The 14,347-nt window shown below is 35.9% G+C and overlaps 1 protein-coding gene across 3 annotated transcripts in view; it reads right to left on the minus strand.

The window, feature by feature from the left end:
* The window catches only part of Dcc (DCC netrin 1 receptor), a 1,126,179-nt gene that overhangs the window by 729,318 nt on the left and 382,514 nt on the right, over window positions 1–14,347 (minus strand). The window lies entirely within an intron of this gene.

Here is a 14,347-nt window from a genome sequence, read left to right on the forward strand (position 1 = left end):
CCAGAGGGAGAAATTACACTGCCCTGGTTTCTGGCTAGGTGGCTGGATACCCTATCCAGGATGCCACTCACTGCGATGGAATTAACAGGAGGAGAGAACGAGATGACAATGCAGCGAGACGAGAATTGAAAAAGAAATCAATTTGCTTCCTGCCCCTGTTTCTTGGTATAAATTTAGAATATCTTGAAACGTCAAGCCTTACATTTGTACACTTATTCATTCATTCATTCACTCCTTTATTTATAATTTGAAGGTCTTTAAAGCCCAATATTTTACATAACAAAATGTCAACCATTTACAATGTCATGAATTGCATGATCCTCATAAAAATGTACAAACAGAAGGACATGTTTTTGTACACATAAGTAAAGGTTTGACAGATAACCGAAATGGATAGGGAGAAATAAAGACCAAGCTTCTGAAACTATGAAAAGAATTTCGCTACCTATGAGGCAAACTTTAAACCTCGGGCTCCTCCTGAGAGACACTGTGTGCAGAATAGTTGTGAAGAATGTAATTCTTTTTCCTAAGAGATACAGTGTTGGTCTTCACACAATGGAAATAAGTGCTTATATTCTATGCATTTGTCTGTCACATTTTAACATGAACTGGACAATCCTATAAAATCTAGCACAATTTTATGGGAGTGGAATAGTGCTGAAAAAGCACCAGAACAAGGTAATTAACTAAAAATCTGAAACAACCCAGAGCTAAAGACTCGGTGCCACAGCCTCTAAAGAGGGTGCTCTGCATTTTTTAGACAGCCCTCATGGGATCATTTTGGGAAAGCTTACTAGGTAGCCAGTCCTCAAGACATTACAAGGTCTGATACCATACAATACCAGATATTTTTCTCTTCTGTCACTTGTTCTCTCCTCCCTCACTCTTTTCTGGTTACTTTTCAAAAAATAACTAGAAAAATACTATATAGATCTGTAGATATTTCCAAGAATAATGTGTAAGGAAAGTAACTGTATTACTGAATGTTTATGACTGAAAATCTACCGTGTGTTACATGTGATAGGGTGGGGGGAAATAACTGTTCATATATACACAGACACACACAGATTTCACAACAAACCAGTAAGATTAGAGTGAAGGCTGTGAAGCTTTAGGAAAAGGTCTTATGCCATTCATAGAATAATGTAAATGTTAAAATAAACAGATTGAGGACTAAGAATTCTCCAATCAGAGTTTTGTCTGTAGAAATTTGGCATAGAATATACCTTGGTTAGGTCGAAGTCTAGACCAAAACGCTGAGGGCAATATAGCAGGATTCCTGCTCTCTCTATGATCAGCTGAGTGATTAGTATGACCCATGAGATTCAGTAATGAAAACTGGCAGCCCTGACCTGTGTTGACCACATCTGTAGCTCCCCAACCCCTGCAATGATAACTTACTCCATATATATCCTCTCCCTCCAGTTTCTGAAGCACAGCAGCCAAGCAAAAGGTATTAAAACTGAGAGCAGGATGAACTCATAATTTTTAAAGCATGTGAAACACATGTTCCCCAGGTAAGACCTTTGCACTCCAAATGTCAGGCCAGAGTGAATTCTTAAAGCTGAGTTATAACGCTCTGAAAATAGAGTTTATAATGAAAATGTTGACAGGCTCCTGGAGCCACTATAGTATAGAAAATTTAATATGTCACCTTGTTTTACAAGATTTTACTGGCATAGAGGAAAATTAAAACATTTAACATCTTTCACTTTGCCAAATTGCTTCCCTCCTCCAAACTGTGGTGCCATTTGTAGTGCTATTTCATTTATAAACATTCTTGTTATTGTCACCAGGCCTCAACTCTGCACTCACATTTTCCAAGGCACTAAAATACTTAGTGGGGCAACATTATTTTGCAATCTTATTCATATTTCCTGAAGGCATGTTAAGTTATATGAATTCTGGTGGAGAAAAGGCTGAAACAATTTACATAACTACACAGTCAACATAAATAATGTTTATCATTAAAATACTTTCTAAGGAAAGCTTTCAAAATGCCTTTTTAAAAGAGAAACATTTGCGCTGGAGATATTTACACAAATTCCAAGGGAAATAAGACTTAGAAAAGACAGATTTGTTAGAAGTTATAAATGTAGGCCTTCTGCCAAAATAGGGGGCCTTCTTACATTTTTAATTCCAAGTAGACAGCAAGTATAAAATGGGAGATAATTTTCTAAGTCAGTTATAAGTAATCAAGATTTATATGAAAACATAGCTATTAACCCAAGTCGTTATTAGCATCAATCTCTTAACCCCAGTAATATATTTATGTCTTTAATGACATTTATTTTCATGATGTGTTAAAAGCCAGCTGGAGTAAGTGGCCAACTTATGGTTCATATGCCTTTCTGAAAGGAGGAGAGTCTCCAGGCTTGCTGGTACTGAGAAAGCTCTTCAAAACCTTGACCAACTTCTTACTTTAGTTAAGTGAAAATTAAATGGTATGTTTCAATATCATCAAAGAGTAAAATCAAATCCCTGAATATTATTTTGTTAATTCTGATTAGTTCAGGTAGTTATTGATCCTACAGTCACTGAGAGCTTTAATGATCTCACACACTAGCACAGAGTTGGCATGGGGATGACAAGATACCTCCAGAGAAACAGGAAATAGACTTGTGCCCCCACATAGGAGCTGAAGGGTTTTCCATTTTGGATTCTCTCATCCTGTTTGTTGTCAGAGGTTTCAATACTATCTTAATTTTTCTCCTTCTTTATTGATGGAACTGTCATTATTTGCCTGATCCTCTGCTGAATGTTACTTGTTTATTATCATAACAACCTCATAACAAGAAAGATGCTATCTTGTAGCCTCATTTTATAGATAAGAACACAATGCTAAAAAATATAGCCTCCAAAATCCTATCTGTCTGGGTTTGAGGGTCAGCCTCTCAACCGTCATGTTTTATCATACAGTCAACTTATAAAGAGACTGCCTACCTAGAAAAGGTAAGATAGATGTCACAAGATCTATGCTACTATGATGTCACTGACCAGCTAAGACATTGTGTGCATAGAGTATTAGAAAAACACAGGGTAGTATGTTCCATCTGTGACTGAGAAGCATGGGTTACTGTGAGAAAAAAAAAAAAAAAAGATGATGGTACCTCTCTTCACCTAAGCAGCCTACAAAAGATTCATGAAGTGGAGTATAAGGACTGAATCTTGAAAAAAATTACACAAGAGTTACTGTGACATAAAAGAAAGCAAGTCATGTGAAATAAAGTGTTCAGAGCCATGGGCAATGTGTGCATTTAATGAACTACTTTAAAAATTTAAAGGAAGAAAAAAAAACTTAAAGAGAGTATGGATTTGATTACTTGAAAATGAGACCAGAGGTATAGTCAGGGCCAAACACTGGAGGGCCTTTAGGCTATCAGAAATGTTTCCCCTCTTCTATGGTCTGTTGATATGTTTCAGTTCCACTTTGACAGTGTATAGAGAGACGGGGAAATTTCACTGTAGACATAAGGGGAGCTTCACTCTCAGGTCTGTCCATAGGGTGATACTATTAGCAGCCTCCTTTCACAGGAAGTGAAGAGACACATATCAGTACAGGATATTGTTGGGACACCAGCTCCCAGATTAGTACATATCAGATTTTCCCTGACAAACACTTGTGACTGTTCAATTACAGTATCAACTCATCACCATTAATTTTGTAGCAACACTAAAACACGTTCTGGCTTCTGATGCACAGGTCCAGCCTAAACAAATGCTCTTAAGTCTACTAGTACCTAGTAAAATGCTTGTATGCTTTGCAGTTCAGTAGCTACATTGCTAGGCATTTGTCTTAGAGAACTGGACATTTATATGCACAAAGTGGAATCCACTAAAGATGAAAAAAAATACTAATGCAGTCTTATCAAAAGTAAACAATAAAAAACAAAATATTTATCAATATATAAATGGCAAAATATAAAACAAAATAGGAGCATGATCTGGAAGAATTGAAAAATGTCCAAGATTTTAAGTGAAAAAATAAGTTGTAATTTTACAGGATATTCATATACTCTGATTATATATTAAAAACAAACTGTAAGAAGAGAAAGTAGATTAGTGTTTTTCAGGGCATGAGGAAAGGAAGGAACTGTAATAAAAAAATGCTCCAGAATTTGATAATGGTGATGGTTGCACAACTTTATGAATATGCTAATGAATGAGTTACCTTTGCAAAGGTTGCATTTTAAGGCATCTGATGTATCTCTCAATGAAAAAAAAGTGAACAAATCATGGATATGTAAAGGGTACACATAAAAGAGTGGGAACAATATACCTGCAATTCTATTTCCCCAAATTAGATACTTCCTGGTCTGGGACTCAAGTGCGAATAACCTCTGAGCAATAGTCACAATGTTAATTCATAAAGTAATGAATATACATTGGGACCTAAAAGATAACTCCGCAGCCATTGCCTAGATCAAAGAAATACTAATTATTTTTATGTCATTTTCTAGCTTTTAGAGATAAATTCCCTCGCAAAAGGGGCCACAAAAATCTAATCCAATAAAATCAAACAGCACTGAAATTTAATGGTGAAGTTATATAAGCTTTATTAATCTTTAATATGCTTCCTTAAATAGGCTTCTCATTGGTGAAATGTTCTCGGTGGGATCTTAGTAAATGAATCTGCTGAGCAGCCCCTTGAAAGGATAAAGCCTGAGGGTTACAACAAAACTGATTTTTTTCATAGAAAGCAATTTTTTAAAATGTGTATAAAATAACAACAGTTGCACGGGGGGCAATAAAGCAAAAGGTAGATTTTATGACTGAGGTATTCATCAACAGATTGAAAAATATAGAGGCTTACATAGGGAGAGCCATGTGAATGGAAAGGTGAGGAGGGTGTGTGTGCTGCGTTCTGTATTTGTGTCCAAGTATCTTTAGATGAGGTAGGATAGGACGCGAGTAGATTAAGTCCAACCATTTAGCAAGCACAGTGGAACATATAAAGATGATAAAGACAGGCCCTCTGGCATACTCGCAGCCCACACACACTAGTACCTGTGAAGCTAAGTCAGCATGCTTTCTCTCTAACTCCTGGGCACAGAGCCTCAGAGTGAGGTAGGCTTCTCTGAGAAACAAAACTTTGGTATTTAACTGGCCTCCCAGAGCTCCAAAGAGCTCCAAAGCCAAGAGGCAGAGCAGGTGCTCTATAGCTGAGGAGTCACATTTACAGTAAAGCTTCAGTTAAAGACCTGTGGTAAATTTTGGGTACAAAGCAGCTCCTCAGATGCTATGGGAGGTTTTCAAAGCAGACTTTCAGTGGAACATGTTCTGACCTCCGGCACCAAAGCTTTTTATTTTAATAGGAATCTTCCAAGAACTTCTGGCTTGGCTAGAACACTAGGAATCACGTGTGTGTGTGTGTGTGTGTGTGTGTGTGTGTGCGCGCGCGTGTGTGCATGCGCTACTTTCTAGTACATCATAAAATAAGGACATAAATTTAGGACCTATTCTGGTTATTTAATGTCTGTCAAAATTATTTGTCATTACTATTTTATTTTATTTTCAGTGAACTGATAATCCCAAGTTCAAATCTTTTGCTACATCAAGAATATGTAGGGCTGGGGATTTAGCTCAGCGGTTCGGTGGCCTGCCTTGCAAGCACAAGGACCCAAGTTCAGTCCGTGGTGCCAAAAAAAAAAAAAAGGATATGTAGCTGTTTCTGGGATCCCAGTGGCTCTTTCTGAGTTATTCTAAATCTCATCTCACCAAAAGATAAACATATTTAAGAATGCTGGAATAAATGACTATTCAATTAATTTGCTTATTACAAATTAAACAGTATAGATTGCAAATATAAAATCAGACTATCAAAACTATTAAAGGGGAATGAGTAATTGTATTGACTATTTGTATTCATTTCTTTTACCTATATGTGCTGCTGACCGTGACAGGAAAAGATTAAGATGATTCAGTTATTTACAGTTAGCATATTCATTATTAAAATTTACCAGTTTCTAGAACATTCTCTTGCTTTGAATATCTGCTTAGTTTAGTAGAAAACTTTGTATGTAATTTCAACACCTTAAAAGTGTCTACAAAATATTAAATTTAAATAGTAAATTTTACTATAGACTTAAAAATGTAATAGGAAAAATCAGTACCAGAGATAAGTTAATAAAAGTAAAAATGCCTTGTTAAATTCACTATCAGTCATGATTTCATCAGTAGCTTACAGTGTTTTTACCTAACCTCCATAAAAATGGTTACAAATCCTTCATGTGATAGGAGCCTCACCCCATACCTACAGGGGTGGTGTTAAGGGGGTGGTCCCAGAGATGAAGATGAATAAGCAGTCTTTGCTGATCTAGTTTATTATTACCAGATGATACCCTATTTTTTAAAATTACTTTTACCTACAACTATCCATTTCCTTCACCAGACAGCATAAAATATACTTCTTTTTCCTCCCTCCAGGTCTGCGACTCATTTCCAAAGATTCTAGTGTCATATAAGACATATGTGCGATGTAAGTGCCATATAAGTTAAATAAATTTTTGCTGTGCCTTTCCCTTGTCAATCTGACTTTTACGGCAAGTGTGTCACCTGGATGTTATGATAGGAGAGGGAACGATGTTACTGTTTCTCTCCCACATTACTATTAAATGTAAATCTTTGTTAGCATCACTTTTATCAAGAAAATTAAGTTTGGGTATATCAAAAAGGTCTTCTAGTCTTCAAGAATTTGAAAGAGTTACTATGACCGAATTACTTTATAGATAGTACTCTTACTCCTAATGTTTATTACAATACCAGTAAAAAAAAAAAAGAAAACCCACTGTCTATACTTTAAGAGATGAATAAAAGAACAGTGCCCTTAAGATAAGAATTATATTTAGAATGAATAATTAGCTGTTTCCATTGTCACATGAATTGGGATTCACAAAAAAGAAAAGAAAATGAAAGGCTGGAAGATTTTTTGAAGTTATTTTGTTGATGTTTCCCCTATTAAAAAAGCCCTGTCAAGTTCTCTATTGTGATTTTTATAATGTAGAAGATGTCTTTTCACTCTGCATATTTTTCAGAATATATTTGTATTCTAATTTGATTGCAGAGTTAACTGATTTAGGAAGAAGACAACTAAAACCCCACTCTAAAATGCAATTATTTATGTTGAAGGTATGAGGGTATGTGGGTGAGATAGATATTGGAGCAATATTGATTAGCCTAGTTTTATTTTGTAATAAAATTAAAATAAAATTATAAAGAAAATAGGATACACACATTACTTTTCTTTCTAATATTTTCTGTCTTTTCATGTTTTAACCACAAAACCATAGAACATTTACCTAAATAGAGATAATTAGGCCCCTAAGAATAACAGAATCAGAACTATTTCTTTGTTCATCATTTGAAAATAAACAATATTTTTATCTGTGTAAAATGGAAAGCTTTGCTCTGTAACTGAACCTTTCCAAAATAGAATTTTCAGTGTATTCAAGACCCTGGGATACATTTTCCAAACTACTTCACTGGATGAACTTGACCTTCTAGGCAAGATTCTTATATTTGCTCCTGTAGAGAGAAGGAATATGAGCATTTTTCTTGCTGTTTCCTTTATATAACATTTGAGTGACCTGAGGCAATGTAGTTTATTCTCCTTTCCCTTCAGACAAGCTCCTTTTTCTGCTTCCTTTTAAGTTAGAATGTAAAGGTCAGGTTATCATTTCACAAAATGCTTTTTTCTACCTTCTCTCGCCATAATATGCTTTCCTTAATTATTTCATAACTCACTTAAATGGAGGCATTCTGGAAGGGAATTCACTGAAACAACTCCTCATGTAACTAATTATTTTTTTTTAAACACAGGGGAATTTTAATTACAATGCCTGTATTATTTAAAAGCAGAGTGCGACAATTTGCATCTTGAAACATCTATTGTAATGAGAAAGAAAAAAAAATATTCCCCTGAATGAAAAAACAACTCAAGTAAATGCAATTTGGTTGGTCTTTTATGCTCCTAATTTTCAAGAAGTAGAAAAAGAGAAAAATTGCAAACTTGGCCAGAATCATAAAATCACTTACTAAGATAAAAAACCAAATTGTGTTCCTAGAAGATTATTTATAATAGGAAGAAAAGGTCTAAAAGAGTAGAGGAAATAAGAGGAATAGGAGAAAGGTAAAAAGGGAAAAGAAAAAATTATGTGAAAAGAATAAATATGGAAAATGTCTTTGTAAACAGGGAAGGGTGGGGGGTGAAGGTAGGGCTGGGGAGTGGGGAAAAATAAGAACCAAGACCTGTCATGTAACGTACAAGATCCCAATGATGAACGTAACTTCTGTATACCTAAAATGTACCAATAAACTTAATAAAGATAAATAATAAATAACATCTATTTTTCAGGAGTTATTGTGTCACTATTGAATATATAGCTTTAATACCAAAATTTCTCACCTCAGAAGAAAATATTCATATCACAGGATTTTTCCCATAGAATTGATGTTTAAGTAACTAAATTGGTAAGTAAAATTAATTATTATTTTCCTTCATTTATATTTTAGAGAATTTAATTGATTAAGAAGAGATGAGTGACTGATGGCTGGCTGAATGGAAAATTATTCCATGGCTAACTCCTGTCCTTAGACTGAGAAGTAAAGCAAGAAGAGAACATTGTATATCCAGAGTTAGATCATCTGAGTTGCAGTCTGCCCCATAGAAGTCAGTTACTTTATTTTACTCTCTTATCTGTCAATTTGGCTCTCTTTCACTTGGCTTATTTTGAATATCGTAAGATAATGCAAGTGGATGATAGAGAAAAGCAATTCAATGGTTTTACTACGAAGAGGTAAATGCTCAAAGATTAACAAAAGACAAATCTAGCAAAATCCACCAGAGCTCTATAATGTAGCCTGCATAAGTGTGTCTTTTTCAAGGAGGGGCTAGTCTCAGCCCATCTCCAATGGTGTAACTAAGAGTAGAATTGCACTTTCAGCCATACTCCTCAGAGCCTGCAGGGGAAGTGTCTGAGCAAGAGCTGTATAAATTAGTAGATCCATGGATGGGTGGACAAGCCGCCACCAGGTAAAGTGAAATAAGGCTGGTCTTTCTTAATTATTCAGAGGAGCTCTGTCATATCTGGTTTTCTTTACATCATTATAGATTTATTTTCCTTGAAGAAGGGAGATAGTTATGTCAAACTCCCAGACTATGCTAACTACCATGAAGCCCATTTATTTTTTATTAGTTACATTTATTGGTACATTTTAGGTATACAATATGATGACACTTATTGTTGGGAATTTATACCTGATATATCTTGGGTCTTATTTTTTTCCCATTCCCTGCCCTCCCTTCAACCCCTCCACTCCTTCCTATTTATAAAGACTTTATTTCCATTTTTTTCTTTTTCTTGCATATTTTCCTTTCCCTTCTTTTCTTTCCCTTACCCCTCTCACTTTCCCTTTCCCCTCTCCTTTGGATCTTTTCTTCCCATTTCACATTATCTGTTATACATTTTGATCCTCATTTACACTTTCAGTTTCTCACACCAGAGACTATTCTGTATTTCGGTGACTAAGTATTTCGTGGAAAGGGATTAAGGAAGATGAGAAGACCCTTTGTCTTTTCATAAGTGATACCAGGAGTTGCTTCTTACAGAACTCTGAGTTGTCCAATGCAAATTTTAGTAGCTGCATTGATATAATTGCAGATCAACTGCTCGAAAGTACAACTTTGAGTCAGAAGGATTTTATTGCTGCTTGCCAAAAACTACATGGATTCAATTTTTTAAAAAACTAAATTTAGGTTTGCCAGTTTGTATTCATAGATTGCAAAGGTAGATAGATACCTGATCCAAAATTATAATATTCATGGCTGAGGAATTGTGATCTATATATCTCCAGAACCCAAAATGCTTTGTACAATCACATGGGAATATTGCCAGTCATCATTTCTAAATAATAATCATTGTAATAATGCAAGTAACCATTATTAAGTCTATTTATGCTACTCTTATCATTGAACATGAATCTGCTTAGCACTAGAGCTTTATATCCGACATGTCATTAAAAATCACCACACCTTAAGAAGTAGATTATTATTTTGCCTGTTAAATATAAGAGAATTGAGAAGTTCAGACAGCTGGCAGCATCTAGAGTAGGGAAAACATATTTGGGCAGATCTAGTTCCTCTTGATTGTAGATTATGGAAGAATGTGAAACTAGCACTAACTTGTATTTTAAAATGACATAAATATTCCAGCAAAGTCCACTTGCTAATTCCAAGGTCCTTAAGAGTTAATTTGTAGGGAATTCAGATATAAAATTATTTTAACTAAGTCCACAAAGAGTATCTTTATATATGCGCAAATGCAGGGAAGGTTAACTAATCAGTCAAGTCCAGTAAAGTTGGAGCAGAGGGGAGATAGAAAGAAAAGAAGGCAAAAAGGAAGGGAAGAATGACATGGATAGAGATCTCCATATACAGCATACAGCCCCGTGTCTTCACTGGTAAGATAAATGTCTACTACTAAACATAGGACATGCTTTAGTAGGTATAGATTGGACAGCATGTTAGGAACAGATTTAGAGATAAAATCACTTCTGTCTTTTACTCAACCTCAGTCTTACGCCTAAAAAGAGGAACACTTGGTAGAGAAAGATCCTAGAATTTTATATTTGAGCTAATTGCATAAAAATAAAGTATGCAGGCTTTAGCCTGTACTGGTTATGTTGCTTTTCTAATGGAGAAGTTGATAGCCCAGCCATTATTTACTCCTAGAACACAGAAGTACCAGAGAGGCTCATAGTCAGTGGCTTGTTACATTTTGACTTTGAACAAGACAGAAGATAGGATGGCAGCCTTCTGTATATCTTTCCTACTCCTCTCCTCTCTAGCCAAGTGTGCACTCAGGGTGTAAAGAGCACTTGAGAGGTTCCTAGGAAACAGGATGAATGGTGCATGACAAGACCACTGCATAAAACATTCTGACAGATTTAACTTGCCACATTTCATTTTATCAAAAGATAGTTTAAGAAGGTAAAAAATGGAAAAGGAGCATTATAGTTAATGGGCTCTCCACTACACCTGAGGGTACAGAACAGATTTTTTTCCACCAAAGCAAAGCCCACTGTTACCTTTTAGTGGTGACTGGTTTATTGACTGCTAATGCTTTAAAAATGAGATTAAATCAGGTCCATGCTCTTTATTACAAGGAAGATATATGCCCCTTGTGAATTCTAGTGGTTTGGCAATCTTAACCTCAGCAGACATAACATTGATGTATTTTGTGTTGCCAAACAGCATGGTAAGTGTTTAAAATGCTATAAACAGCCTTATTGCCTTGAAATGGTACCATCTAATATTAGATCGCAGCTCAACGACTGAATCCATGAGCCTATCCTTGTACAGAATACTAAAGTCAAAGCCACTTTATTTTAATTTCTCACAGGGAAAGAATCATTCTTCATTTCACCATTGAAAAGGAACACGTAAAGGGGAAGTTAGATTGCAGAAAGTCAAAACCGCTGCATATCAGGCCATTTTCATGAACAGTGCTGAGGTAGCTACCTTTTGTAATAGGGCACTACAATGCCATCCTAATACATTCAAAGCCACAGGACATCTGTGGTACTACAGACAACTGATGGCTGGAGTTCTCTGAGTCCAGAAACTCACAGATTAATTCAACCCACTTCATCTGGAGCATCCTGAGAATGCAGTTTTTGCCTACTCCCCAGTACCTTTCTACTTGCTCCTCTTAATGAATCATTATCATTAACTCTCATTCCTCTCTACACATTAGGCTCATCAATCAAATTTCAGATGCACGTCACTCACAGGTCCCAGGTGGCTTAGGCTCCGGTTTCCATGATCAGGATGTCACCTCGCCTGTCTCCTCAGGCCGTCATTGTTAAATCAAGAAGCGCTACCTCTAGACAGGGTAACCAAACATTCTAGTTTCACCTGGTATTGAAGGCATTCCAGGATATGGGACTTTCAAACACTAATCTCAGGTCAGAGAGGATCGGTCAGAATGGTTGGCTACTCTACCTGTAGGTGAAGACCTCACCCACTAGGATATCTGTGCTGAGGTCAATCTGGCTTACCTGGTGTGGAAGAATCATAACAAAGACCAATGGACCGATCAGCCTATGAACAACAGAAAGTAGTTTTCATAGTTATGGAGGCTGGAAGTCTGAGATCAGAGTCAGCATGACACTTGGTGAGAGTCTCCTTCTGAGCTGTAGGCCGCTCACTCATTATATCCTCACATGACAAAAAGAGGTGAGAAAGCTCTATGAATACCCCTTACAAGGACATTCATCAGCTTCATGCCCCAACGACCTCTGTTACTACACTGGTAGCTTGGATTTCTGCATATGGATTTTGAGGGGAAAAAATAGTCTGTAACAAAATCCTTAGTGGAGAAATGAAGGCATAAAAAAGTGGTATGAGGCCAGCTTTGGTAGCTCTTGGCATTTCTATCAGACTTTTCTTTCTAGCATTACTGACAAAATCACCTGTATGAGATTTTACCTTACATGAACCATCACTAGAAGACTGTATAGGGAGTTGGGGCCCTTCTCAATCATCCTGTTACTCTTATTGCTGAAAGTGGGTTCTCAGTGGATGAGTCTTCCAGGATAAGACTAAACGAAATTGTATCTGGGGAAGGATTCAATGGCTACATAATAGCCTATCAGTTAATATTTTTCTTTTTGGGGTAAGAATTAAAGATTAAGTTTGCAAACAGCTCTTTATATTGGTTTACCCATTTGATGGCTCATATTTGGCTCAGATTTGCTGTTGTTAATGTTCCATACCAAAATTTTAAACTAATAGCTCACTCCAGGTTTTAGTCAAATAATTATAGAAGCAAGTAACAGCAAAATTCAGATTCCATTCCCTGCAGTTCTAACAGTGTAGGGGTCAACAAGAAATAATATCATCTGATTTCTGATCAGAATATTGGGGCAGAAATAGCAATATCATGGACTCCAGGATATTCAATTTAATTTTGTCAGAGTCTACCTGCCTTCAAGGTATGCAGTGAAAAAGAAAAAATTATTCCTATCATTCAGCTGTGAGTCAGCCTGTTAACAAGCATTGAGATATTTGGAAACACTAGTAGAAAATTCTACTATTTACCTGAGAGCGACATGTTGTAGATCATGCCATTATAATTAACAAAAAATTAACTGCTCTTTGGGCCAAAAAAAATTCGTTAAGACAGTGAGGGTATAAAATAGAATTTTAAATTAATTAATTAATTTTAATTAAGAATTTAAAAGTTATTAATTTTATATTAATAAAAATTCTCCCATAATACAAGCCATAAATTAACTTGAACCAGCTTTTTAAAAAAATCTCTTAATGCTATTTTGATTATGGAGGTTTTCCTACTGATTCTTCACTGATTTAAGGAGAAAAGTCAGTGAAGACCATGAAGGTGAATTTTTTGAAATCTTTCCTTCATTTTAAAAATATGCAGGGTCGGGGATTTAGCTCAGTGGTTCTGTGGCCTGCCTTGCAAGCTCCAGGACCCGAGTTCAATCTCCGGTACTACTACTACTACTACTACTACTACTACTAGTACTACTAGTACTAATAATAATAAATAAAAATATGCATTGTTGGTGGGAAAGTAAATGAATAAAGCAAATATGGAAAACAGAAAATAATTCTAAAAATTTTAATTGGATTAGATGTAGCAATCCGACTACCGGGTATATTTATGAAAATCAATATGGCATAAGAATATCTATACTCCCATATTCACGGCAGCATTACACACAATGTCTAAGATATGGAATCAAGCTAAGCATTATTCAGACCTGACAAAGAAGGAAATCTTGTTATTTCTGACAGCATGGGTGAATCTGGAGAATGTAACACTAAGAGAAGGAAGCCAAGCATAGAAAAGCAAACACTGCCTGAGTTCACTTTAGGTGACATCTATAATGTCGAATTCATAGAAGGAAGAAGAGAATGGTAATCATCGGAGGTGGCTGCCTTAGGAGTAGAGAAGTGGGGAATGGGGAGATCTCTCACAAAGGGCGCTCGGTTTCAGTTAGACAGGAGGAGTACATTTTTTGAGGTGTACTGCACAGCATTGTGATCATAGTTAACAAATATAATGTGTGCTTCAGCATTGCTCAGAGTAATGCTAAAAGTTCTCACTACAAAAAATAAGTACATGAGGTGAAGACTATGCTAATTAGCTTGATGTAATATTCAACAATATGTACAGGTACATAAAACATCACATTATAGCACAAAAAACAATTATTTTTCAATTAAAAATTAAAACATACATTGTGTCCATAAAGTATTTTTTCTTATCCCTAAAAAGGAACAAAAAGGGTTGGAGGAGGAGGAGGAGGAGGAGGAGGAGGA

This window comes from Fukomys damarensis, unplaced genomic scaffold (genome assembly GCF_012274545.1).
Source record: "Fukomys damarensis isolate Sample0158 unplaced genomic scaffold, DMR_v1.0_HiC HiC_scaffold_30, whole genome shotgun sequence".
Classification (NCBI taxonomy): domain Eukaryota; kingdom Metazoa; phylum Chordata; class Mammalia; order Rodentia; family Bathyergidae; genus Fukomys; species Fukomys damarensis.